Genomic DNA, 27,808 nt, shown 5'->3' with positions numbered 1-27,808 from the left:
GGTGGGAAACCCATGGTCCGTTTTGTTTTCAGTTGTCTGTCCGTCCATTCAAAACTTATTCCGAGGCAAGTTATTTTTTTGGTTTAAAATCTTTAGCCTAATCGGCAATCATAAAAGCAATTTTAGGGGGGGACCTGCTCAATTTTTTTGTGGGTTGTGCAGCCATCCATAGGTCCAAAATTTGACGAGTTATTGTTTGCTTTGTACAGTGCTCATGCGTCTTGTGGCATATTTGCTCAAATATTTCCCACCCCGGGATTTATGGCCAAATTGTAGTGATGGAAGATTTTGCACATTGGACAATCCCTATATATTTAACCTGGTGACAGCTATCGTTCCCAAAACATACAATATGAGAGTAGTGAACAGAGTAGTGATGAGTCTCACTTGTGAGGAGTGAACGGAGTAGTGATGAGTCTCACTTGTGAGGAGTGAACGGAGTAGTGATGAGTTTCACTTGTGAGGAGTGAACGTAGTGGGATGAAGTGTTGGTCTGGTCAGAGTGTTGTATTACGGGCAGAGTTTTCTTACGGTCTGAATGTATGAATCATGTTCTGTACTGAATGTATGAACCAAGTTTTGTACTGAATGTTTACTGTGTTGGCCTCATCGTGTTCCTGGTGAAATTAAACAAGTTATGGTGAATACGACGTCTTATCTGTGCTTTTACATATCTGTTCGACTAGACGAACCGTGCACACTGCAGGTATTTTTAAAAGTTTTTTCTCTGTTTAATTACGGCTTGGCGCAGTCGAAAATTAAGTGTTAATTAAGTCGCCAGCTATGAAACATTAATCGATCAGGCAATATCCATCAGAGTTCTGGGCAAGGGTGTAGTAATAAATGAACGTTTCAATCTTACTAGATGCCGATGACGTTTTCCTTATGTCAGAGACAGAAGCTGACTTGCAGCTTGTTAAATCATTACAATGGAAATTGAATATAAATGTCGATAAAACTAAAGTTGTACACGATAGAAATATGGCAATATCACGTACAGAATTTGTTTTAAGTGTGTTAGACTATATGTCGGCTGGAAGTCCTACACCGGAATTGCTCTCGGCACCCTTTAAAAAATATTGGATATGCCCACACTCCTTTCTAAAAGTTATTAAAATTCAGAGAACGACAGCATTGGTTTGTCTTACTTATAATGTTAGCTCTTATATGCAGTGTTGGCTTGTAATATGCATTGCCATACCACTTTTAATATCACCACACAGCTCTTTTTCACGGCAATAGCTGAGTTTTTGACAAAACAAATATCACCTGTATGTAATAATAAGACTAAATATGTGTAGTAAATTTTTTTTTAGCAGGTTTAGAATATATCACCCCATATCGCGAATGTACATGTATATCTAATCCGACACACTTAGACACAAAATGGCGTCCAAATTTGAGTTGACACAACTCTCTATATACAGGGACTCTAGTTGGAACTATATTAAATCAACACAAATGACATGTGTATTGTTTTTATTTGTAATTGCACTTCACATGGAGTATTTATCACCTCTAAGAAACCTGCAAAGCGAATAACAATGACAGATATCCCATGTTGTTAAAGTGGAATGGCGGCCATTTTGAAAAATGGCCGCCAAAGCTGACCAAGGCACAATCTCGAGTGGCTCCATATCCAGAATTGTTCAGAATACATTAGTCAACATGTGTACGAGTTTTGGTGCTTTTATGAAAAGTTGAACAATTGGTTCGCTATGCTGCAGTACTATTGGGGCAATTCACTAGACTGCTCTTTTAAACACACATTAAGAGATAGATTAATTAATCTAATGAAGCCTCCCCCCTATAGGATAGGGGAAGACTTATTGTTGTTGTAGGGTTAGTTTCTACAGTTAGTGCCGCCCAATTTTTAATGGCACCACAGCGTTTCTTAGACCCCAAGGAGTACTAAACTACCCTTTAGAAAATACATTTTCTTCCTGTACTTCAGTTAGTGCCGCCCAATTTTTAATGGCACCACAGCGTTTCTTAGACCCCAAGGAGTACTAAACTACCCTTTAGAAAATACATTTTCTTCCTGTACTTCCAATTTCTGAGCTGTATCTCGGAGCCGGCTGGGACTTTTGGAATGAAATTTTGCATCAACAATTTGAAAAGAAAGAATGCGGGGGTTGTTATAAATTATTGACCTTGACCTAATTTTAAGGTCATGAGCTAATTATAGACAATAACATTTTAAACCAAAACTCGACTAAGGTCTGGCCTCTCGGAATGAAGTTGCCCCCAACACCACCACCTCTAAAGAGTCAAGAGCTAGGCACATGCAGACTTAATTTACATCACACCCCTCTGGGTTAAAGGTCAACGTGACATGTCGGTCTGAAAAAAAAATAACGCGTTTTTTTTGTCATCGCTCAATAATTTTGCCAATGCGGGATCTCAAAGACCGTCTGGCCTTCCAAGATGCTCTTGCATCATATTAGTGTACCTGCACTGACGTTGTGCACATATTTGTTTTGTGTCCTCCACCTACTTTTTTCGGATTGTGATTTACAAAAAATTACAGAAAACATCTTTCTGATCATAACTTGAATAATTTTTCTCTGATTTTCAGGATGTTTCTTTTTTTCATGATGGCTTACCCTTCACTTTGTGATCGCAGATGTCTAATTAATTTATGCCCTTCTATATTCTTCTTCTATATTATATTCTTCTATATTATATTGTTACAGACACGACTTTGATGTTAAGGTGGGCCGAGCGGAATGGCCGTCGTGTCCGCACAAATTACCCGCTTGTACTCGAACGTTGACGGAGCCGCGCTACGCTGGATCAATAAGGAAAAAGAAGACACCCGGCTGGATTATAATGACAGACACCAATGTTTCGATTCTCAATTATATTCGTACGGAAAGGTTAGATTACAGGGACAAGAGGTATATCACAGGAAGACAGGCACTTAGACACACTCTTATATTGACCCCGGACAGACGACAGATAAACGGGACAACGGCTGACTCACACGGGGATTGATGGCTGGGAAAGGCAGGTAGCGATGGCTCAAGGTGCACTCTTGGCTCAAGGCAGGGTACAGTCCGGTCCGGTCCAGAGATGCGGGGAGGTCACAGCGCTCGGAGGTAACGTTCTTTCTCAGGCGGGGCGCATCTCTCTCAGCGATCGCAGGCAACGTTCTTTCTCAGGCGGGGCGCATCTGACTCAGCGCGCGCAGGTACTTCTTTCTCCAGCTGGGGGCGCATCTCACGTCACGTCCGCTAAGTCGCCACGTATATCCGGCGGGGAGTGACACGCCCTCGGCTCGTTAGCTCCGCCCCAGATGGAATCGGTCCGCCCTTCTGATTGGGTGCGGGGGGGGGGGTTACCAGGCTCCGCCCTTGACGAGGAGCTGACAGCCAGCCCCTCTGGTAACCCCGTGGAGCGCCGAGCCGGTGTGAGGACGCATCCTCCCCCGCGCCGCCGCGCCGCCCCCATCTCCTCTGTTGTTGTAGTTATAGTTGTGGAAGAAGATGGAAGGAGGTATGGAAGATGGAAGGAGGTATGGGAAAGGTCCTGAACTCACTACTGATGCCATATAATCACATTCTGGTGCAACGAAGAGTCATAATTAATGGAAACGAGGCCTTAACTGACATAGACTAAGAATAACTAGCAAGATGTCCGAAAGTTGTCTACGTGTGGTGCGGTGGACCTGGGCACGACATTTAATGGGGGAATAAGGGGAAGGTCGGCTCTACTGATTGTTGTTTACAGACAATGGGACTAGGGAATGGGGGATTGGGGATAGTTGGGGAGTATTGGGGAAAATAGGGGAATATTTACAAGCGGATATGGAGGCCAAATTCCATATTCGCAACATTGCACCCTTCTCTACCCTCGGGGCGTCCCGACCCGATAAATTTTTACCTACTTTAGTGTGGCACGCAATGTAGTTCCCTCTACTATTAACTCTACCCTGAGTGCGACAGTTTTACAGATATTCACAAATGAGTAAATATGTCCCCCTGCGACGTTGCACCCTTCTCCTCACAGAAACACACCCACAGGATAACCGAATCCGGAAAGAATTCGCAAACTAAACATACAGCCGGTAGGGAGCATTATTTACACGACTACGCTGCTATTTACACTACGATCCAGGACCTGTTTTTGGAGGAACACATGCAGATGTTATGCATAGAGAGAGCGCGCTTGCCAGCATCGATACACCAACCCACGAGTGCTCTGTGGCCGACGGCCTTTAATAACGTGCAGAGCACCCTTTCCCAGCATCAAAAGCACCACCCCACCACACAGTCAGCACCATCCGGTGCAGTCACCATTGTTCATGGGAATAAAAATAAATTCGACAACCCCTAACCCTGCAGGTGTCTCTTGCTCTTCGTGTGGCCTTCAGTGGTGTTAACTATTAGTGGTTCACCTGTATGGCATAGGTGCCACGTTGACCCATAGGTCCATCAACGGGTGGTGCTTGGCCGCAAACGAACTGCGGTCCATTGTGGGTGGCCACAAACATTGCGGTCCATATGGTGTATCGATCCAGGCAGCCAACAGCGAAAGTGCAGGCCCACAACTGCGTAGCCAGCACCTCTCTCTCCTCTCTCTCTACCCCAAAGCCAGATCCTCGGAGGCGGGAGACAAAAGAAGCAGACAAGTGAGTAAGGTGGTAAGGGCGCAAAAGTGCACGCAATATAAGGTAATGCACACTGGGGGCACATGGGAACCAGGTGAGACAGGTACGTTCCTACCGTACGCTCCCCCCCCCCCCCACCAGGTAACCTACATGGCCCCTCCCTTACCCCTTACTGTATCCACACAACACAACACTACCCATAAACATCTACTTTACAAATCAACAAACATCCCTACTGTCTTCCCCGTTCCTCCCATAAACCAAATTCGTCTTCTCTCCCTCCTAACCAATCAAATTTGCCATTTTCAACTCAACATCATAATTTGCCATCTCCAACTCAACATCATAATTTGCCATTACCAATTCATCATCAGTCCCTCCTAGGGAGGGAGAGATGGAATCACCCCAATGTCTCATCCACGTCGTGATGCATCTCACAATCCACACAGCAATTCCATTTCCTGCAACAAAACAAAGAAAACACAGGTGTGGAGTCATCATCATCACCACAGGTAAGTGGCTGCGTATGGTGCGACAGGTTCATCAATCCTAACTATCTCCTAAATGACTTTAACAACTTTACACTACCCGGGGTCTTTCTCCGGCCAAACCATTGGCCCTCTTACACTATGGGTTCTAAAAACCAATTCCCATTGGCCAAACTGCGGTGCTCTTCAATTTGGGGTCTCACTCCCCCGATTCATCTCCCGGTGCCCTCGCACAATTTCTGGGCTGTGGCGTGTACCTCTCCCAGCGGGTCTACCCACCTGCACACCTCCACCACTGCAGTTGCCTCCGAGCTTACCTGCTCCTTACCCTAACCTAACTACCTGGGGAAGGCCCTCTGGCACTCTCCCCACTCGGTGCCCTCTCTGGCACTGGGCTACCCGGGTCCGTCCTCCGGATCCTCGGGCCCCATCCACAACTCTACCGGCTCCCAGAGCCCACCTGCGGCCTCACCTGGCCGACATCCTCACAGTGGTGGAGTGCCCAACCAACTACACACACTAACAGGCTACACGCCCAGCCATTTCCACAACACTAATGCACCCATTCACAACACCATTCTGCAACCGCACCACAAATGCCAATATCCAACCACAATTTACCTGCACCCTCTACCTAACACTTACACTACCCGCCCCGGGTACTCGTGAAAGGGGTCCACTCTTCCCCCATCCACACCTTCGCACCATGCACACCACTCCGTACCACTCACTCCAACTCTCTCCACACACCTGTACCTGCACACCTGTGCTCTCACACCTGGTGCCACCTGCACCCTTCTCTCCCCAAGCGCATTCGCGCTGATCCACTCACTCACTACTCATACACTGTTCCACACACCTGTCCAGTTGCACACCTGTGCAATCACACCTGTTCCATCCTCACACACACAGCATCATCTCATCTAACTACTCCCTTCTGAAACTTGCGCTTCCCAGTCGTCCCTTTAAACTATTGCGCTCCCTCGTCATTATCATCCATACTAATCTACCTGCGTCCCCACTACAGGTATCAGTCACTAACTAATCTTAACGTTACCTAAGGTCATCTTCTCTAGATCCCTACACACAATATCCTAACCCACCCGGGCTAGTTTTCACTGCCATACACCCCATAAGCTATTGCGCATTTGCCCCACACTTGGGCAGGGTGGCAGATTTGCCATCCCACCCCATCGGGGGTCTCTCACTACCAATTTTGCACATCAAATTTCAACAAATTAAAAATTTGCCAATCATCTGCCAATCACTGTACCATTACCAATCATCACTCTGCCAATCCTTTGCCAATCATCAAATTTTGTTTTTCTCTAATTTGGGGTCCAAAACACTAACCTCATCACCCAGTCGACTCACTAATACCTCTCGGTGCGCCAATCCCTGTCCAAAGCCCGGCTTCGTAAAGCCAAGCAATGGATGCTGGTTGTTTTGTGCCAGCGGCTGGATGCGTCCGGCACTCGGTGCAGGGAAGGAGGTTTACCCGGGCCGAGATCCCACGCACCATCTCGGCACGGAGCCATCCCATGGCTCGATCTCGACCTGCCGGCACGTCTCAACAAAACGTGGTCGCCATAACGACCCTTCCTATCGGGCTGCCCGCTCCGCCTAGTGGAGCACGGACGCGGCCGTTCAAAGCGAGGCCCAGCACGCACCGAGGGCCCGATTCGGCTATAAGTCGTTCTAAACTCTATCCCGTCTAACGTCGATGCTTCACCTGGACGCTTACACCCCACAGCCCGTTCCTTGCTCACACATCCAGCCGTGCCCATGCTCCTCGTACCTTTCCTTACACACCCAGGTACACCCATTCCACTCACAGCCTTGGTCACACACCTGACCACCGAACACTTTGGCACACATGCGTTGCTCGCACACCTCACCAATACACCGCTTCGCGCCCCCTCCTCGGTCACCTCCTCTGTGACAATCACAGGTGTGCTCTCATTCGCACACCCAACCACGTGCCTCACCACCAACTCCAGCGTGCATTCCCACTCACGCTCTACCATTCCAGGTGTGCATCCTTCCATCCCAGGTGTCCATCCTCGCTCACCTGTCACAACTAACTCACGCTCCATGTCACTCTCACTACTTTCACCTCCATTCCTGACAGCGCACTCACCCTTACTCTTGACAGCGCACTCTTTCCCCATGCACCTGTCCGTCACACACCTTTCTCGCGCACACTCTCCCGTCACACCCTCTGTAACACTCACCACAGGTGTGCATTCTTCCTTGCCTTTGACAGCGCACTCTTTCCCCATGCACCTGTCCGTCACACACCTTCCTCGCGCACACTCTCCCGTCACACCCTCTGTAACACTCACCACAGGTGTGCATTCTTCCTTGCCTTTGACAGCGCACTCTTTCCTCATGCACCCGTCCGTTACACACCTCTCTCCCGTCACACCCTCTGCAACACTCACCACACCGCGCTTCCATGTGCCCCCTCGCACACGCGCTACGACCGACTCATTCTCGCCAGCACCCTCACTACTCCTTGGCACGCACTTTTTCCTCACACACCCCAGAGTCGGACTTTCTTGCACACCTCCTTTTTCGCACACCAGACCTGTCGCACACTTCACCCACGGCCTCTCACGAACACCCGGGTCTATCTCGACCCCCAAGCTTATTAAATCCCCTGGCGCATCATACGCACGACCATATTGGTCACCACTTACACCGGGTCCTCTTCCTCTTCGCTTCTCCTCCATCACCTGCGAATCCCTCATCCGGTTAATGAGCACATCATCACGATCCAAACACAGACTTTGGACCAATTCTTTTATCTCCTCTTTTATCTCTTTCTTATCCCCTCTCCGTCGCTTCTTAATTTCGCTCATCCCTTCTTCCACTTCTTCTAATTTGTGCTTCACCTCTTTTATTCCCCGGTACGTCTCCTCAAGCTCATCCTCTAAGGCTACCTTGACCGTTTCCATGTGCGTCCTCACCTGCCGGTCCTTCGTCTCCATTACCTCTATCACCTCGTCCAACCTCGTTGTCAGTCCCTCACGTACCATCTGACATTCCCTCTTTGTCGCTATCAAGTCGTTTTTTATGTCGTTTTGTGTCGCTTTCAACCCTCCTAATACCGCAGTGTTCCTTTGAACCTGCTCCGTTAGTCCTTTTTGTCCCTCCGTCAGCTGTTCCACCTCCTGCGTCAGGACCTCTATGCCCCCTTGTAACTTTACAGTCCCCTTTCTCACCTCTTTCTCCATGTGCTCCTTACAGTGCCTCACCTCCTCGCGCACTCCTCCGACCTCCTCACTCACACCTCTTCTGATCTCCTCTCCCATCACTTGCATCTCCTGCCCAGATGCCACCCTCATCTGCTCCATTTCCTCCCTGTGAGCATCCAGTTTAGTTTCTACCCCCATTCTGACCCCCTCTATCTGCTGCCCCATTTGGTTAACTTCCCTTTCCGCTTGGTCCCTCATGTCCCTCAATTTGCCTTCCATACTGTTTTCTAACCCCTCTAACCCATTTTTCACTCCCTCTATCTGATTCTCCTGGGCAGCCATTCTATTTTCTACCCCCATTAACCCATTTTTCACTTCTTTTATCCCGTTGTCCAACCCCTCAAAATTATTGTCTAACTTCCCAAATTTCTTGTCTAACCCCTCACCAGTACCCCTCGCTTCGTCCCTCATTACTCCCAATTGCTCACTCTGAGCATCCATCCGGTTCCCCATTACCCCCATTTGGCCCTCCAATCGCTCACCCTGAGCATCCATCCGGTTCCCCATTACCCCCAATTGGTTACTCTGCAGTTTGAGGGACGCCTGCATTTGCGCCATAAATTGCTCCATGAGGACCTGCATCTGGGCCATCCCTCCCACTTGTGCAGCGGGTGCGGCCGCCGTAGCTATGTGCGAGGCGCCATTTCGCGCGTCTGCTACCCCCGCTGTTTCGCTCTCCTCACGTGTCTCAATTTGGTCCTGGACCGACCCTGCTTCACTCTCCCCTACCGGACCCCAGCCGTCTTGATCCGCCATAGCGCGACTTTCAAAATTCGAGTTTCGTAACACAAATCCAAATTTTGCTGTTATAATTTCGTCGAGCGCAGTAACCGCGGGACCGCGCTCCGGATCGATTTTGTCGAGCGCAGTACGCGCTCCGAATCGATTTTCCCTCCCAAAATTTGGGCCTAACTAATTTAGTCCCGGGTCCGAATCTCACTCCTCGACACCAATTGTTACAGACACGACTTTGATGTTAAGGTGGGCCGAGCGGAATGGCCGTCGTGTCCGCACAAATTACCCGCTTGTACTCGAACGTTGACGGAGCCGCGCTACGCTGGATCAATAAGGAAAAAGAAGACACCCGGCTGGATTATAATGACAGACACCAATGTTTCGATTCTCAATTATATTCGTACGGAAAGGTTAGATTACAGGGACAAGAGGTATATCACAGGAAGACAGGCACTTAGACACACTCTTATATTGACCCCGGACAGACGACAGATAAACGGGACAACGGCTGACTCACACGGGGATTGATGGCTGGGAAAGGCAGGTAGCGATGGCTCAAGGTGCACTCTTGGCTCAAGGCAGGGTACAGTCCGGTCCGGTCCAGAGATGCGGGGAGGTCACAGCGCTCGGAGGTAACGTTCTTTCTCAGGCGGGGCGCATCTCTCTCAGCGATCGCAGGCAACGTTCTTTCTCAGGCGGGGCGCATCTGACTCAGCGCGCGCAGGTACTTCTTTCTCCAGCTGGGGGCGCATCTCACGTCACGTCCGCTAAGTCGCCACGTATATCCGGCGGGGAGTGACACGCCCTCGGCTCGTTAGCTCCGCCCCAGATGGAATCGGTCCGCCCTTCTGATTGGGTGCGGGGGGGGGTTACCAGGCTCCGCCCTTGACGAGGAGCTGACAGCCAGCCCCTCTGGTAACCCCGTGGAGCGCCGAGCCGGTGTGAGGACGCATCCTCCCCCGCGCCGCCGCGCCGCCCCCATCTCCTCTGTTGTTGTAGTTATAGTTGTGGAAGAAGATGGAAGGAGGTATGGAAGATGGAAGGAGGTATGGGAAAGGTCCTAAACTCACTACTGATGCCATATAATCACATTCTGGTGCAACGAAGTCATAATTAATGGAAACGAGGCCTTAACTGACATAGACTAAGAATAACTAGCAAGATGTCCGAAAGTTGTCTACGTGTGGTGCGGTGGACCTGGGCACGACATTTAATGGGGGAATAAGGGGAAGGTCGGCTCTACTGATTGTTGTTTACAGACAATGGGACTAGGGAATGGGGGATTGGGGATAGTTGGGGAGTATTGGGGAAAATAGGGGAATATTTACAAGCGGATATGGAGGCCAAATTCCATATTCGCAACAATATTATTATATTCTTCTTCTATATTATATTATTATATTCTTCTTCTATATTATATTATTATATTCTTCTATATGATATTATTATATTCTTCTATATTATATTATTATATTCTTCTTCTATATTATATTATTATATTCTTCTTCTATATTATATTCTTCTATATGATTTTATTATATTCTTCTATATTATTAAAGCGCGGCGTTACGCGCGCTGCTTGTGAGCAAGGAGGAAGCGGACAAGTGGTAACATATGAACGTCTTTATTGTAAGACTACACTGTAACACTGAACTCTTCCGGGCTGGTCGCCCGGTGTATATCCTGAGGCCACGCCTACCCCTCGGGCGTGGCCACCGCCCACTTGGTGCGTGGAATGATGTCACCACGCCAGTGGGCTTTTGTGTCCGCCACACGCGCCCCCCCAGAATTCCCGCGCACCTGGAGGGCCAGTTTGCGGGGCAGACGAATGACCCGGCCGAAGCGCCCCCTGGCGATCGGCGGCGTCTGGGGTGCAGGGATACCAGGTGGGATGCCCCTGGCTGCCCCTGGGATGGGTGCAGGACCGGGGGGTGCCGTGGCGGCGGGGCTGGGCGGTGCCGGGGGTCCGCCCGCAGGAGGGCGGCCCCGACGTGGGGGTCGGGCCACTGGCGGTGGATGGACCACATCGAGGTGGGCCGGCTTGAGGCGGTCTACCGAAACGCGGTCAGGAGTACCGCCGATGTCCAGGGTGAAGTGCTTCGCCCCGGTCTCCAGCACGCGGAAAGGCCCGTCGTACGGGGGCCGCAGTGGTGTCCGATGGGCATCGTGGCGGACGAAGACGTACTCCGCCGTGCGAAGCTCCGGGGCGACGTGCGTCGGTGGGTGCCCGTGGCATGCCGTTGGCACCGGGGCGAACCTCTGGGCGGTCTCTTGCAGAGCGGAGCGCTGCTGTGCCGCGGACCATGGTGCCGTGGAGTCGGGGAGGAACTCGCCCGGCACCCGCAGCGGTTGCCCAAAGACCAACTCCGCCGCGGATGCGCGCAGGTCCTCCTTGGGCGCCGTCCGGAGGCCCAGCAGGACCCAGGGGAGCCTGTCGACCCAGCCGCCGTCGCGGAGGGTGGCCCGGAGCGCGGCCTTCAATGAGCGGTGAAATCGCTCACACAGGCCGTTAGCCTGGGGGTGGTAGGCCGTGGTTCGGTGCAGCCGGACCCCGAGCCCCTGCGCAACCGCCCCCCAGAGCTCCGAGGTGAACTGGGGGCCGCGGTCGGATGAGATGTCTGAGGGGGCGCCGAACCGGGCGACCCAGGTGGCGATGAAAGCCTGCGCGACATCGGCCGCCGTTGTCGACGCCAAGGGCACGGCCTCCGGCCACCGGGTGGTGCGGTCCACCATGGTGAGGACGTGGGTGAAACCCCGCGAGGGGGGCAGAGGTCCCACCAGGTCCACGTGGACGTGGTCAAACCGGCGTTCCGGCACCGTGAACGGGGCCAACGGGGCCTGGGTGTGCCGGTGCACCTTGGCGCGCTGGCACGCGAGGCATGTCCTGGCCCAGCCGCGGACGGCCTTCCGGAGGCCATGCCAGACGAACTTGTCGGCGATCAGCCTTTGGGAGGCCCTCGCGCCCGGGTGGGACAGGCCGTGGATGGCGTCAAACACCTGGCGCTGCCAGCCCGCGGGCACAATGGGGCGAGGACGCCCGAGGGAGACGTCGCACAAGAGGGCCGCGCCCGCGCCGTCGAACGGCACCTCGGTGACGCGGAGGCCCGTGACGGCGGTCCGCAAGGCCTGGACGTCGGGGTCAGCGGCCTGGTCCGCTGCCATCCGGGCATAGTCGATGCCGAGGTGGACTGCGTGGGCGACGGCCCGGGAAAGGCAATCCGCCACCGGGTTGTCCTTCCCCGCGACGTGCTGGATGTCCGTCGTGTACTCGGACACGGCCGAGAGGTGACGCTGCTGCCAGGCCGACCACGGCTCGGTGACCTTGCCCATCGCGAAGATCAGCGGCTTGTGGTCGACGAAGGCAGTGAACGCCCGGCCCTCGAGCAGATGGCGGAAGTGCCTGACCGCCAAGTGAAGTCCGAGCAACTCGCGGTCGAAGGTACTGTAACGGCGTTCGGGCGGGCGAAGCTGCCGGCTAAAGAACGCCAGCGGTTGCCAAGCTCCACGCACCCATTGCTCGTGCACCGCGCCCACCGCGTAGTCCGAGGCATCGGTGGTGAGGGCGATCGGTGCATCGGGCGCCGGGTGAGCGAGCATGGTGGCGTTAGCCAAGGCGAGCTTCGCGCCCGTGAACGCCGTGTCCATCTGCTCGGTCCAGGTAACGTCGCCTTTGCCCGGCTTACCTCGGAGAGCTTCGTGCAGGGGGCGCAGGAGCTGGGCGATACGGGGCAGGAACCGATGGTAAAAGTTCACCATGCCCAGGAACTCCTGCAGCCCTCTGATCGTGCGGGGGCGCGGAAACCCCTTCACCGCCTCCACCTTGGCCGGCAGGGGGACGGCTCCGTGCCTGGTGACACGGTGCCCCAGAAAATCGATTGTGGCGGCGCCGAACCGGCACTTTGCGGGATTCACAATCAGGCCATGCTGGCCCAGGCGTTCGAAGAGCGTGCGGAGGTGGCGTAGGTGCTCTTCGCGGGACGCGCTGGCGACGAGGATATCGTCCAGGTAGACGTAGACAAAATCCAAGTCGCGCAGGACGCTGTCCATCAGTCGCTGGAACGCCTGAGCCGCATTCTTCAGACCGAAGGGCATGCGCAGGAACTCGAAGAGTCCGAATGGCGTGATGACTGCCGTCTTCGGGACGTCCTCCGGCCTGACGGGGACCTGATGGTAGCCGCGTATGAGGTCCACCTTCGAGAAGAAGGACCTGCCCGCCAAACGGGCGGAAAAGTCCTGAATGTGGGGGACGGGGTAGCGGTCGGGAGTCGTGGCGTCATTGAGACGGCGATAGTCCCCGCACGGTCGCCATCCCCCGCCGGGCTTCGGCACGATGTGCAGCGGCGACGCCCAAGCGCTCTCTGAGCGCCGAACGATGCCGAGTCGCTCCAGGGTAGCGAACTCCGCTTTTGCCACCGCCAGCTCCGTCGGCTCGAGGCGGCGTGCCCGGGCGTAGACCGGTGGCCCGACGGTGGGGATGTGATGGGCCACCCCGTGCTTGACGGCCCCCGCCGAGAAGGTGGGCCGCGTGAGGGCCGGGAAGCCGGCGAGGAGGCGGGTGAATGCGTCCGCTGCCGGAAGCGTACAGACCAACGTGGCCGGAACCGAATCGTTCGGCAAGCCGCTTGGCAAGCCGCTCGTTGAGCTGGGCAACGCACATGCGAGCGAGCTGAACGTCTCGGCCTGGACAAGCCGTCTGCGCTTGACGTCGACCAGGAGCCCATTAGCGCACAGGAAGTCCGCGCCAAGCAGTGCCATGGGCACGTCGGCGGTGACGAACGTCCATCGGAAAACCTGCCCTCCAAACCGCAGAGAGAGGCAGCGTTTTCCATACGTACGGATGGGCGTCCCGTTCGCGGCAAGCAGCGCGGGGCCCCCACCCGCGGCGTGCTTGTCTGACGTGCCGGCGGGAATGACACTCACCTGTGCTCCCGTGTCGCACAGGTAACGGCGCCCGGAGAAGGTGTCCGTTATGAACAGCAGGCTGCTCGAACGGCCGGCGCTCATCGCCACAATTGAGCGCCGGCCCGGGCGTTTCCCGACCCGTTGAAGGAGCACGGCGGATGACACCGCCGAGCTTCGTGGCTGAACTTGGCGTGGAACCAGCACCAGGTGGTGGAGCTGGAGGAGCGCGGCTGGCTCCGCCAGGCCGGTGGAGTCGACGGGTTTCCCCGCGGTGGCGGTTTTCGCCGCGGCAGTGGGCGGGGCGTGGCGGCGTTCACGAGGTGCGTATCAGCATGCTGCTGAAACTCAGCGTGCTGTAGAAGATGATGATGTGGAACAGCAGCGTCGAAGGCCGTGACGGCCACGCCAACGCTCGCCCGCGTGTCCGAAGCGGCGAAGTACTTGTCCGCCTCGGCCGCCAATGCTCGGGGTTCCGTTAGCCCGGTCCCGGCCAACGCGAGGCGAACCTGCGCTGGAAGTTGGCGACGGAAAAGCGCCCGGAATAGCGAACCGGGGGCTTCGTCGCCCAACAGTGACAGCATATGGTCCATTCGGACCGACGGGCACGTCTCACCGAGCTCGGGGAGATCCAGGAGGCGGTCGGCCCGTGCGTCGTCCGTGAGGCTGAACGTGGCTAGGAGTAGCCGCTTGAGTGCCTCGTACTTGTGGCCGTCCGGTGGGTGGCGAAGGACGGACACAACTCGAGCGGCCGTGCCGGGCCCGAGGGAGGCGACGACATGGCAGTAGCGCAGGTCGTCGTTGGTGAGGCGCCGAAGCTGAAATTGGGCTTCGGCTTGAACGAACCAGACCTCGGCCTGGGCCTCCCAAAATTCGGGAAGTTTAATCGCCATTGACTTGTCGTTGGCCATTGCAATGGCGTCGTGTTCGGAAGGATCGCTACGGCAGATCCAACGTCGAGGGTCACCAGTAAAGCGCGGCGTTACGCGCGCTGCTTGTGAGCAAGGAGGAAGCGGACAAGCGGTAACATATGAACGTCTTTATTGTAAGACTACACTGTAACACTGAACTCTTCCGGGCTGGTCGCCCGGTGTATATCCTGAGGCCACGCCTACCCCTCGTGCGTGGCCACCGCCCACTTGGTGCGTGGAATGATGTCACCACGCCAGTGGGCTTTTGTGTCCGCCACATTATATTATTATATTCTTCTTCTATATTATATTCTTCTATATTATATTATTATATTCTTCTTCTATATTATATTCTTCTATATGATATTATTATATTCTTCTTCTATATTATAATCCCCAGGTCATTTTCGTTCAAATATTCTGATCTGCAGGTTCTGATGTACCATACTCTGTTACAGAGCGTCGATGCTGCCGAAGCAATTTCTTGGCAAGGGTTGTACTGGGTGATTGCCATTGCCTTCCCAACAGTAGTTAGGGCACGAATTTGGAATTTGCTCATGGTGCTAACGATAGCTCGCCAACTCTTCGCAAAGGTCACCATGAGATCTTTAACGGCCACCAACATATGCTGGCAGACAGGATGTCCAGCTTAACATCCATCCAAAGCACAGTGCACACATTGATTTAAAAAAAACCCTACCATTGGTGGTTGTGGTTCGTATACAGCCTGCGGTTGCTTGGCTGCATCATTTTCTGGAAGAGCGGCTGTATGAGGACCTACACCTGTACACAGTGTCACAGCAGTAGGAAAGGGCAAAAAAAAGAAAGAAAGAAAAAAAGAGAAAGTTTGGGATCATAGTTATAATCTGGGGGCTAAACCGCACCGAAAACACAGCCAAGGGGTAGAGTTGTAACAAGAAACCGTGTGTTTTGCACCTTGGAAGCAGTGAGATGCTGGTATGAAAGCATAATATATGAGGGATGACATACACAGCTTGCTATTGGCACAATTTTGTCTCCAAAACAGTCTCTGTAAATGTATCCCCACCACCACCACCACCACCACCTAACCCGCTTGTGGATGAAATATAACAGGAGGGGTGGGAAGAATTGGAATTTCCATGTTGGCTGTGAGAAATAAACGTCTGCTCTGTCTGGAATGTTTGTTTCTGAGGATTTTTAAAATCCGGATTCTTTGTTCCTCAACAGAAGGTTTGTCAGGAATTTTATACATTTTTGAGAATTTTTTTCCTTCTCACGTAACCTTAACAAAAAAAAGAAGAAAAGAATTAGTATTATCGTTGTCAATGTGTTCCTCCTCCTAGACATATGACACAAACACACACGCAAACACACGCATACACAGACACAATTTAACTGCTTCAAAGGTTTTATCTGAGATTTCCTCACAAGAAACCAGTAACCAAGTTTGAAGGTTGAAATGCTCTCAAATTTGAGCTTTAATGTGATAAAGTATTATTTTTTGATTCTACCATTTGCGGGACAGTTGCTTCATGGCATGATCATACTATAAGGAGCGTTGACATATGTGTATGTGTATGTGGACGGATTACCTTCACCCCCATTGGTTGGACAGCTGGCCTGACTCCACCCACAATTGTAACCTGAAAAAACAAGACCCGATAGTCTAACAACGGTGTAGCTGGGTTTGGATCTGCGGTCTATCTGTCATGTGACCAGATCCTCAGCTCTGACTGGTGGACGTTTGTGAGGGACATACATCATACACTGGACGGACAGACAAACGCTGTTCCAGATGGCATTGCCTTACGGGCTCTGCTGTAAAAACATGGCTGCCGAACACATTACCGGTGACGTCATCAAAAAAAATTCTCGACCAATTTATCCCGAGATTAATCACGCTCAAGAAATTTCATACTGATTGCATCAAGCATTCTACTTGTCGATTTATAACGTCATAATGAGGGCACCCATGACATCATCATTAACATATGTTATTCCCCATTGGGAGTGCATAACAAGAGCCACCTTTCATTTTTTTCCATCGAATGGTTTCAGAGATATAGAGGTGCCATAGAGTTATATTATAGACGAGAGGGTGTACATACCACGTGACCCCATGCCGACAAGGACAACCGGCAGCCATGTTTTTTGGGGGCAACATTTGTTGACAACGTACATGTACATGACCTAGTTCTGTCGCGAATATTTTCTAGTGGCAAGATGCCGAAAAGTTGTGCCTGCTACGGGTGCACAAATCGTAATACCCAGAAGAAGGATGTTAGTTTTCACAGGTGAGTACTCTGTCTGTGTTTTTCTTTTTAAAAGTAGAAATTTTGGTCGGAATTTGGTCAGATTCATTGGGAGTGGCGGACAGGCATACAAGAAGAAGCAGGGCTGTATGGCTCTCTTTAATATCATGGGTCTTATTGTTGTCGCCATTTCAATAAGACCCATGGTAAAAGAGAGCCATACTATTGCATGGTGCTTCAAAATGCTGTGGTAGCCCTTTTGGTTCAGGGTGCCAGTCACTCTGTGCAAGTCGACGACTCTGGATCCAGCAAAAGAGCCCCAGACCATCACGCTTCCTCCTCCATGTTTGACAGTTGGTGTCACAACTCAGGAACCATCCTTTCGCCTACTCGACGGCATACAAAAACCCTGCGTGATGAAACAAATATTTCAAATTTTGATTCATCGGTCCATAAGACCTTCTTCCAGTCTTCAGTAGTCCACTGGCGGTGCTTCATGCTTCATGTGCTTCATGGCCCAGGCAAGCCTCTTGTTCTTATTTTGCCATCTTTGCAATGGCTTTCTTACTGCCACTCGACCTGTCAAACCTGCAGCTCGAAGTCTTCTCTTCACAGTTGAAACTGAGACTTGCTCACCTCGACCAGTGTTACGATGTGCTTGAAGCTGTTGTCCTGTGAGCCGCCTATCACGCAAGCTATTGACTCTCAGAAACTTGTCTTCTGATTCTGTTGTGGCTTTGGGTCTGCCAGACCTCTTCCTGTCAGAGTTTCCTCCAGTTTCCAATAAACTACTTCCTGCAGTGCAATATTGTCCAAATAATGCTTCAGAGGGTGTAATAACAGTCTGTTCCAATAATGCTTTTATACAGACAGGGGGGTTTGTAATCAAGTAATCAGCAGAGGTTGGGACACCTGTAGGAATTGTTTGCATCAACTTTCAAGGCTTAATTTACTTTCATTGTTGCAGAACAGCTGTAAGTTGTTAACCCATTACTTGTTCCCTGAAGAAGGCCTTTTTTTTTTTTTTACAATATAACTATACAATTTACATTATTTTCCCGTTTTTGCTCACCTAAACTTTTTTTTAAACCTCGAGCAGTTTACTGCTTACCTTTGTACCAATTCAGGTTATTCACTGGACAGTAAACTGCGTAAATTTCAACAAAAACTGGAAAAATTGAGGTGTTCTAAAACTTTTGACCGGTAGTGTACGTATAAGCAGTAGGCATGTTTTTGCCTCATGTGTGTAACCCAGATTATTTTTTATTATTTTGAGGGGTGACGACGACAGCGGTCTGGGGCCTATACACCACCCAAATTAAGGGACGAGCAATTTGTATAAGAAATGAAGGTTTTTGTACCTAATTTAGATTTTGGCTCGAGTTTTCAAGGCTGAAGTGAAAATACAGAAGGGTTGCCGTTATTTTAAGGGGTTTTCTGCTAGTCTAGACAATAAAGACTTCACATAAAGGGTAGACAGAAAATTTGTCCGATGAACACCATTTTATAAAAATAAAAATAAAAAGTTTTGAAATAGACTTTAGGTTGTCTGTTAACAACAAACGCACCCAAAAATAAGAAATTATTGGCAATGGTAATGTTTCCATGAGCTTGTTGGAATGATCAGTGTTTATTATCACAAATGGTCAAAACCATCCTTCAGGTTCGTTGAGCACCATGAGGCTGTTCACGTGATCTCGATACGTTTTGTGCGCAGACGGCGGTATGCCAACGCTATATGGTCGGTGAATGTAGAAGTTCCCCCCCAAAAGCCCCCACCACCCCCAGGCTCCTCCCTCGTCCATCAATTCCCTTCCCGCCCCTCCGCCCTACCCCCCTGCCCCCCCCCCCCCGCATTGGCCTATGATGGAACTGCATACCTTCCAGGAACGGTAACTCGGGAATGCGGTGCCTTGTCCTTCAGACTGAACACCAAACAGCAAGTCAGACATATTCAGACATTATAGTACAGCTCGCTTTAAAACAGATCAGTATTCCCTTCTCAGGTCTCCACCAGACAGCGTCCAAGAAAAAGACGTAGGATCTTTAAAATATCTGAGTGCACATTGGCTCAGGGAGACGTTTTGCTTACACAATGTCTGGAACACCCTTTTGGTTTCTACATTAAAACATACTTAGAAAAATGCTGCTCCGTTACACCTTTTTGAGTTATTAAAGAACAATTTTGGAATTATTTCCCAGAATTTCAATTACCAGCCATCCTGTAACAATTATGCTTATAATGTACTTATAATGTACATTTTGGAAATAGCTTTCCAAAGCTGAGCCAAATTTATCGTTGGGGTTGCAACGAATATGTCGATCTTCTTACGCAAGCCAGAAAAAATATCATCTTGCGATTCTCAAGGACGAACTCTAGAAATAGTCTCCTTGCTCACATTCATGATGGCGCCTTGTCAAGTCCCTCTGTCATGGGCTTCCCCTCCCTTACCTTCGCTCACCTCAAATGGCCTCACTGCAGAATTTTGCCCCATATTCCGTCCATATAACTCTGTCCTCATCTTATACCCCTTGGACCCATTGCCTATTGGACTTTGTGTCTTTCTCATACAATAAGGGAGAGAAGGTTCCGCCCTTCTTTGACCCCGTATTTATGATGAGCCAAGATGGCATCGAAGTCCATATTGTCAAATCCTGCTCTTGCTTCTCTCCTCTGCCTTTCAGCCCGTCCTTCTCCTTTGTCCACCTCCCATCTGTTTTGACAGCAAAGAACAGGTGGTGCAAGTCCGGAGAGGAGGTGGTAGAACATAGAAAGCCCACCAACCTGCCTGCGGTGAGAGAGAGAGAGAAAGGCCATCAGAATCTGCTTCATCACGAGAGGAGAGAGAGAAAGGCAAGTGTATTAACCAGAAGCGATCATGCCAAAAACCACTTGGGCCGCCCACCAAGTGGCAGAGCCCGGAAGAGGATATGGCATCACAGTATGTTACACTTCCCCCTTTAAAGGTCAAGGCGCATCGGCGCACGGCATGTGCGGATCAAACGCCTAACAGTAGTTGGTGGTTCGGTAACGACTCCGCTCACAGTGGGCGAAACATCCTCGATGGGAAAGTCACTGGTCAGCCGATGTTTCTGGTATAGGTTGTATAGGTGCATGTGCAAATAAGAGGGGCAATGAAGGTGATCTCTCGGATGATTGAACAGGTAGCAGAACAAATTCAGGTGGTTCTGCTGGCTTGGTATGGAGCAACCTGAGTTGATCAAGGTGCTTCCACTGAAGTCTTCCATGAGACAGTTTTACTAGGAAAATCTGACTACCAACACTCTCGATAGTTACCCCAGACAACCACTTCTCACCAAGGTCGGCATTGAGAACAAACACAGGATCATTTACATTAATTTCACGATTGACAGACGTATGGTGGTGATTGTGGTTCTGCTGAAATTTCTTCATTTCGACATTGACAACAGTATCTGGGTGCACAAGGGACAACCTTGTCTTTAACTCACAGCCCATTAACATTGATGCAGAACATCCAGTAGCATGATGCGGTCACTGAACGTAGAGGTTCCCCCTCAAACTCAATAGCTCAATGCGATAACTCAATAGGACTTGGGCCAAACGAGTTTGTATTGTCGCTTCCGTTCCAGGTTTAATCCATTCATTAAGATCTGAACGGCCCTCTCAGCTAGGCCATTGCTGGCAGGCTTGGATGGAGCAACTGGTTCAAGATGAGCCGTTGTCCGATACAATGCAATGAGGAATAAAGGGTGTTTCCCTAAAGAATGCCTTTTTTTCCCAAAACGAATCGCGCGCTCGCACATACCGCAATGTGAACGTACAAGTGATTATAATTAATTGTAGCAAGTCTCAACAACGCGTGCGCTGCAAGGTGAAAAGTTTCCAAAAAAATCTATATTTTTTTTAGATGTGACCGAAAAACTCGCCGCTCAAAGGATCGCCTGTGTCGCGTTTGGAATTGCACGCAAGCTTTTTGCAGACACTCTCAGGCCCGTTAAGGCTGCACAGCATTGGCTTTGTTTTGCATTATTTTCACAGCGTTGGCTTTAGGCGATGGCCTGGAAATTCGCCAGACCTCAATCCAGCGGAGAACCTTGGAGCCATTATGAAAAAGCGAGTTGAAGACTGCTTGTTGGATTTTTCAGAGAGCGAACAGTGTTCCCGTGACCGTTTAATGGATATAATCAACGAGGTCTTGGAAGGAATAAAAGGTGATACTGACCTCCTTTGCAATTTGTTGAGGTTGTTTCGAACGCATTTGAATCTTGTGAAAGCCGCTGGCGGAAAATCGATTAAAAATTATTTAAGTCTGAGGTGTGCATCCGGTCGGGAAACAAGTACAAAAAGTTTTAATTAAAACAAAAGCCACGTCGATGTTACACAATGCCTAGATGCAGCTGTGCCTATAACGTCGATGTTATAGGCACAGGACATTCCTATTGATTCGATTACTTGATGTTATTTTTTGTGCAAAGTGAAAATATATCTCGGCAATTTCCCATGTGTGGCGACGAATTTTTAATATATCTCGGCATTTTCCCGTCTGTTATTTCAGGCGGTGTATGACTGACCATGCCGCGATTTAAAATATATATATCTCGGCAATTTCCCGTGTGTGGCGACACGTGAACGAAGCTATGCTCCTCTCTCCACATTATTGTGACGACGTATAAATTAAATATTTCATCGTGACGATTGTCATCAAATGGACGAATTTTTAATATATCTCGGCATTTTCCCGTCTGTTATTTCAGGCGGTGTATGACTGACCATGCCGCGATTTAAAAAATATATATCTCGGCAATTTCCCGTATGTGGCGACACGTGAACGAAGCTATGCTCCTCTCTCCACATTATTGTGACGACGTATAAATTAAATATTTCATCGTGACGATTGTCATCAAATGGACGAATTTTTTATATATCTCGGCATTTTCCCGTCTGTTATTTCGGGCGGTGTATGACTGACCATGCCGTGATTTAAAAAAAAAATATCTCAATGGACTTGAAGTTACAGGCCTTTGAGAATTCATTTCGTTCTATAAAGGGCAACTTTCATCGGATTTTCTTCCCGTTTTTTTTCAACCGAGTCTAAAACTATGTTAACGACTGTGAAAAATGAAATGATATATCGAATTTGATTTGAAATAAAACTGTGTGAGAGAGGAAGACACCACGGGCCTACAAAACAGGCCTCAAAGCTATGCGAGTTAATAAAATGGTGGATATTTGTTTATATGAAGCCTCTCCCAGAATGGGTGGAGCTATGGTTCCCAGAATGGGTGGAGCTTTGAGGTTTTGTCTTCTCTGCAAGAACAAGAAGAAGAAGAAGAACAAGAAGAACAACAACAACAGCAGAGGGCACTCTATGACCAGCGCCTGCGACGCGGCTAAAAAGGCATTCTTTAGGGAAACACCCTTTACCATGCATGGCGAACATATTGCGTTGGGCTTCAATTGTAATAGCAGATATTGTGGAGGGTACAACAGCAGTCTCGATCCACTTTGAGTCAACTCAACCTCAGGGGCCATGAAGACATATTTCTCACGACGGAGACGGCTGAGCACTTCGTTGAGGTTCTGGAGGTGTTCCTGGGCTCACCCACCAGTCACCAATACATCATCCTGAAACACAACCGTACTGGGTATGGTTCTCAATATAAGTTCTCCATTTTTAGCTGGAAAATGGGTATGGCCGAGAAATGCCAAAAGGGCATCGATTGTGCACGAATAGTCCACGGTATGTATTGATACGTGTATTGATACAAGTTTTAGATTCGTCCAAAAGTTCCATTTGTGCATAGGCGTTAGTCAGGTCCAACCTAGTAAATGTTTCACCTCCCATGAGAGCTGTGAACAGGTCCTCGGCCTTGGGCAGAGGATGTCCAATTATCTATCCAGTTTTGAATAGTGATTTATGATAGTTTTGTAGTCCCCACAGATACGTAAGCTCCAATCGGCTTTCAGCACGGGTACAGTTGGAGCAGCCCAGTCACAGTATTCAACTGGAGCTATGATTCCTTCATCCAGCAGACAATTGAACTCCTGCTCGATTTTCGCTCTCATCGTGTATGGTACAGGCCTAGACCTATGGAAAACAGGTCTAGTCACGGAATCCATATGAATCTTTACCTTGGTGCCTTTGAAAGTGCCCACATCATCACGAAATAGATCAGGATACTTGTCGACAATCGATGCACTTCTCGCACTGGTGGACACACGGTTCACATTATGCTATTGAGTCTGATGACCCTTAATCAGTCTCTGCCAAACAAAGCTGGACGATTTCCCTTTGTGACGAGGAATAGTAAAGCATGGGACTCACTATCATACTCAACGGACACAATGGCTGAGCCGATCACAGGCACAATTTTACTCGTATATGAGCAGGGACCCATGGAACAGATTTCAACGGAAGCCCCCTCTTTGTTTGGGCAGTGTATATGCAATTAGTATAGGAGTAATATATAAATAATACGTCATTGCGGTACGATTTATTATCTTCAACGATAAAAGTCCTTCTTGTCCATGGGAGATAACATCGTGGGTTGTGAAATAATACACCCCTTTAATAATGAACGTTAGTACAATATTATTGGCCTATAGTGTCGTTGGAAGATCCATGAAGTATATGCTTTTGATATGATTTTAACAATCGCTTTGTTTGTGTTTCACACTGAATGAAAAAACTCAAAGGTAGAGCACGGCGATTGTGATATATGACAGGTTCGACTGCTTCAACGACGTGTTTGGCCTGCACGGCATATAAATTAAAATGGGGGTCGGTGGAGTCAGCCGATCATACGCCGTAATGACATCATCGACGTAATGACGTAGCGTGACAGACAGACACAAAACTGCCGCTACCTTAATATATAGATGTATAGAGGCTGCTTTAGAAGGGTGTCATTTAAAGCTGCGAATCCTCATTTTCATTGTCCTATTTTTACTTTTACAGTAGTTTATTTTATTTAAATTACAAGGAAGAATAGCCGTCTCAAGTGACAGGAAAAGTTGGCAAAAGTATCCCCCTCCTCCCACTCTCTCTCCCCCACACTCTCCCCCGCTCCCATGTCTCTCCCCCCGCTCCCATGTCTTTCCCCCCGCTCCCATGTCTCTCCCCCGCTCCCATGTCTCTCCCCCCGCTCCCATGTCTCTCCCCTGCTCCCATGTCTCTCCCCTCCGCTCCCTTGTCTCTCCAATGCTCCCATGTCTCTCCCCCAGCTCCCATGTCTCTCCACTGCTCCCATGTCTCTCCACTGCTCCCATGTCTCTCCCCCAGCTCCCATGTCTCTCCACTGCTCCCATGTCTCTCCCCCGCTCCCATGTCTCTCCCCCCGCTCCCATATCTCTCCACTGCTCCCATGTCTCTCCCCCGCTCCCATGTCTCTCCACTGCTCCCATGTCTCTCCACTGCTCCCATGTCTCTCCCCCAGCTCCCATGTCTCTCCACTGCTCCCATGTCTCTCCACTGCTCCCATGTCTCTCCACTGCTCCCATGTCTCTCCCCCGCTCCCATGTCTCTCCCCCCACTCCCATATCTCTCCCCCAGCTCCCATGTCTCTCCACTGCTCCCATGTCTCTCCCCCGCTCCCATGTCTCTCCCCCCACTCCCATATCTCTCCCCCGCTCCCATGTCTCTCCCCCAGCTCCCATGTCTCTCCCCCCCGCTCCCATGTCTCTCCCCCAGCTCCCATGTCTCTCCACTGCTCCCATGTCTCTCCCCCGCTCCAATGTCTCTCCCCCCGCTCCCATATCTCTCCACCACTCCCAGTTCTCTCCCCCGCTCCCATGTCTCTCCCCTGCTCCCATGTCTCTCCACCGCTCCCAGTTCTCTCCACCGCTCCCATGTCTCTCCCCCGCTCCCATGTCTCTTCCCCGCTCCCATGTCTCTCCCCCGCTCCCATGTCTCTCCCCCGCTCCCATGTCTCTCCCCCCGCTCCCATGTCTCTCCCCCCGCTCCCATGTCTCTCCCCCCGCTCCCATGTCTCTCCCCGCTCCCATATCTCTCCACCACTCCCAGTTCTCTCCCCCGCTCCCATGTCTCTCCCCCGCTCCCATATCTCTCCACCGCTCCCAGTTCTCTCCCCCGCTCCCATGTCTCTCCCCCGCTCCCATGTCTCTCCCCCGCTCCCATATCTCTCCACCGCTCCCAGTTCTCTCCCCCGCTCCCATGTCTCTCCCCCGCTCCCATGTCTCTCCCCCGCTCCCATGTCTCTCCCCCGCTCCCATGTCTCTCCCCCGCTCCCATGTCTCTCCCCCCGCTCCCATGTCTCTCCCCCCGCTCCCATGTCTCTCCCCCCGCTCCCATGTCTCTCCCCGCTCCCATGTCTCTCCCCCGCTTCCATGTTTCTTCCCCGCATCCATGTCTCTTCCCCGCTCCCATGTCTCTGACCCACTCCTGTCTCTCTTCCACTCCCCTGTCCCTCCCCTCCCCTCACATCTCTCTTCTTCCCCTCTCCTCTCTACATGTCCGTGTCTGTCGTTATTTAAGTGGTTTTAATTTCCTTTTCATTTTTTTTTTTTTTGCTTTCACTATTCATTTGTAATTTTTATTTGATATCTGATGTACCATACTTGTTAAAGGGCACTGTTGCCGCCAAAATAGCTTCCTGAACAATGGTTATACTGGGTCGTTTGCTGTTGCCTTCCCAGCAGCAGTTCGAGCAGGAAGTTGTAATTTGTTCAGCGTTCCGGTGATAGCTCGCCCACTCTTCGTGAAGAACACTGTGGGGATCTTTAACGTCCACCAACTAATGTCGGAAGAAGAGACACCAAGTTTAACATTGGAGGGACGGCACACATTGATGATTCACCAGCCTGTGAAACACCGGGATGATAGTTTATGGATGGGTCGGGATTCTAACCCAAGCTAGACAGGACAGCTCAGGGCAGGGGTGTTAATACATCGGAGGTTATCCTGTCAGCCCAGGCCATCCTTTAACGCGCTATTATCATTATGTATGAATAACAAACTGTGATTTCATGTTCTACCGATATGTATTACTATAACTACAATATATATGACCCGTCGCTTCGCTGATGTAAATACCAATCTTTGCTGCGATGACGCCGCGTGAAGCCGCCATCTTGAATACTGAAATAACCCAGATGACGTCACGATGACGTACTCGATTAAATTATATCGTTATCTCAGTGTACCCATCCATGTTCCAGTAATTAAATGTGTTTAACAAAACAACGTTCAAAATATTTAACCAAAAAAAACTTTGACCATATCAATTACTATACTTGGATTTACTTGGATACGTTGAAAATGTATAATTACAGTGGAATCTGAATCCAAAAAGATCGCGACCGACATCCCTGGACGGTGTAAAATAAAATCCGACGTGCAATAATTACCTTTAAAAAAGTGAAAAAAACGAACTTTGGAGCCATTTTACCTCACGGCTCACATACCGTATTATTTAATTTAAAAATCGCTTTTTCCTAATTTTGTTCCAATTTCACTCGAGATTTCGACATAATTACTTCGGCCATGAATTCTGATCGCAGAAATATGGAATCAGATCTAAAATATCAGCTTTTAATAAGCCCATACGATAATCTTGCCAGGAGCCAATCACAGTGCACTCCCGTGATGGCTCTTGACGCACCTGCTTGCTGCAGGTCGGTTTCCTCCCTTACACTCTCCTCATTCCCTTCCATTGCTCCACCGACAGTACGTTTCCTTCTTGCTCTTACATGAGCCTACCTTTTGTAGACAATATAGCCCATGTGGTTGTGCAGGGAATTAAGGTTCATATGCAAATTATGTGTGCAATATGGTGGAGCCAGCCAGGAGGAGAGGTTCATTGACAAAACGTAAGCATGGAGGTGGGAAGGAGGAATAGAGAAAGGACTTTGGGAAAACCTAAGACTAAGAGTACGGAGAAGCGTGTGAGGGGAGGGGGTTATAATTATAATTATTCTTTTCTATGCAGCCTGTAGCTGTTGGTTGCATCATTGCTGGAAATGTGACAGAGACAGTATTAAGGCAGAGACATGCGGATTTCTATGGTCCATAATATACACCTACATCACATGTTCACAGCGAACTAGGGGCGCACACCTCTAATGGAACGCAAGACCCTTCATCAGTCGTTTGACCAGCAGATACATGGAAACACTATATCATGGGACCCTTAATCAACGTGAGAATCATATCTTGTAATCATAAAGTGGAGCCGAAGGTCACAAAAATACGTTTTTAACGAGTAGATTTACGTCATAGTAAGAGCAGCGTGCCATCATTTTGATGGTGGTAATTTGATGGTGGTATTTTGATGGTGGTATTTTGATGGTGGTATTTTGATGGTGGTATTTTGATGGTGGTATTTTGATGGGGGTATTTTGATGGTGGTATTTTGATGGTGGTAATTTGATGGTGGTATTTTGATGGTGGTATTTTGATGGTGGTATTTTGATGGTGGTATTTTGATGGTGGTATTTTGATGGGGGTATTTTGATGGTGGTATTTTGATGGTGGTAATTTGATGGTGGTATTTTGATGGTGGTATTTTGATGGTGGTATTTTGATGGTGGTATTTCGATGGTGGTATTTTGATGGTGGTATTTTGATGGTGGTATTTTGATGGTGGTATTTTGATGGTGGTATTTTGATGGTGGTATTTTGATGGTGGTATTTTGATGGTGGTATTTTGATGGTTGTATTTTGATGGT

At 49.9% G+C, this 27,808-nt stretch overlaps 1 long non-coding RNA gene across 1 annotated transcript; it reads right to left on the bottom strand.

The window, feature by feature from the left end:
* Positions 1 to 200: 200 nt before the first annotated feature.
* LOC144891047 (uncharacterized) lies at positions 201 to 26,251 on the bottom strand. The gene is made up of 3 exons (XR_013622680.1): positions 26,175 to 26,251; positions 15,606 to 15,688; positions 201 to 4,602 (listed from the first exon to the last, which is right to left on the bottom strand). It is a non-coding gene; the product is annotated as an uncharacterized LOC144891047 (long non-coding RNA).
* Positions 26,252 to 27,808: the final 1,557 nt, after the last annotated feature.

Source organism: Myxine glutinosa, chromosome 2 (assembly GCF_964187855.1).
Source record: "Myxine glutinosa chromosome 2, kmMyxGlut1.1, whole genome shotgun sequence".
Lineage (NCBI taxonomy): Eukaryota > Metazoa > Chordata > Myxini > Myxiniformes > Myxinidae > Myxine > Myxine glutinosa.
Note: the sequence above shows the minus strand (reverse complement) of the source record. Positions and strands in the feature narration are given on the sequence as shown.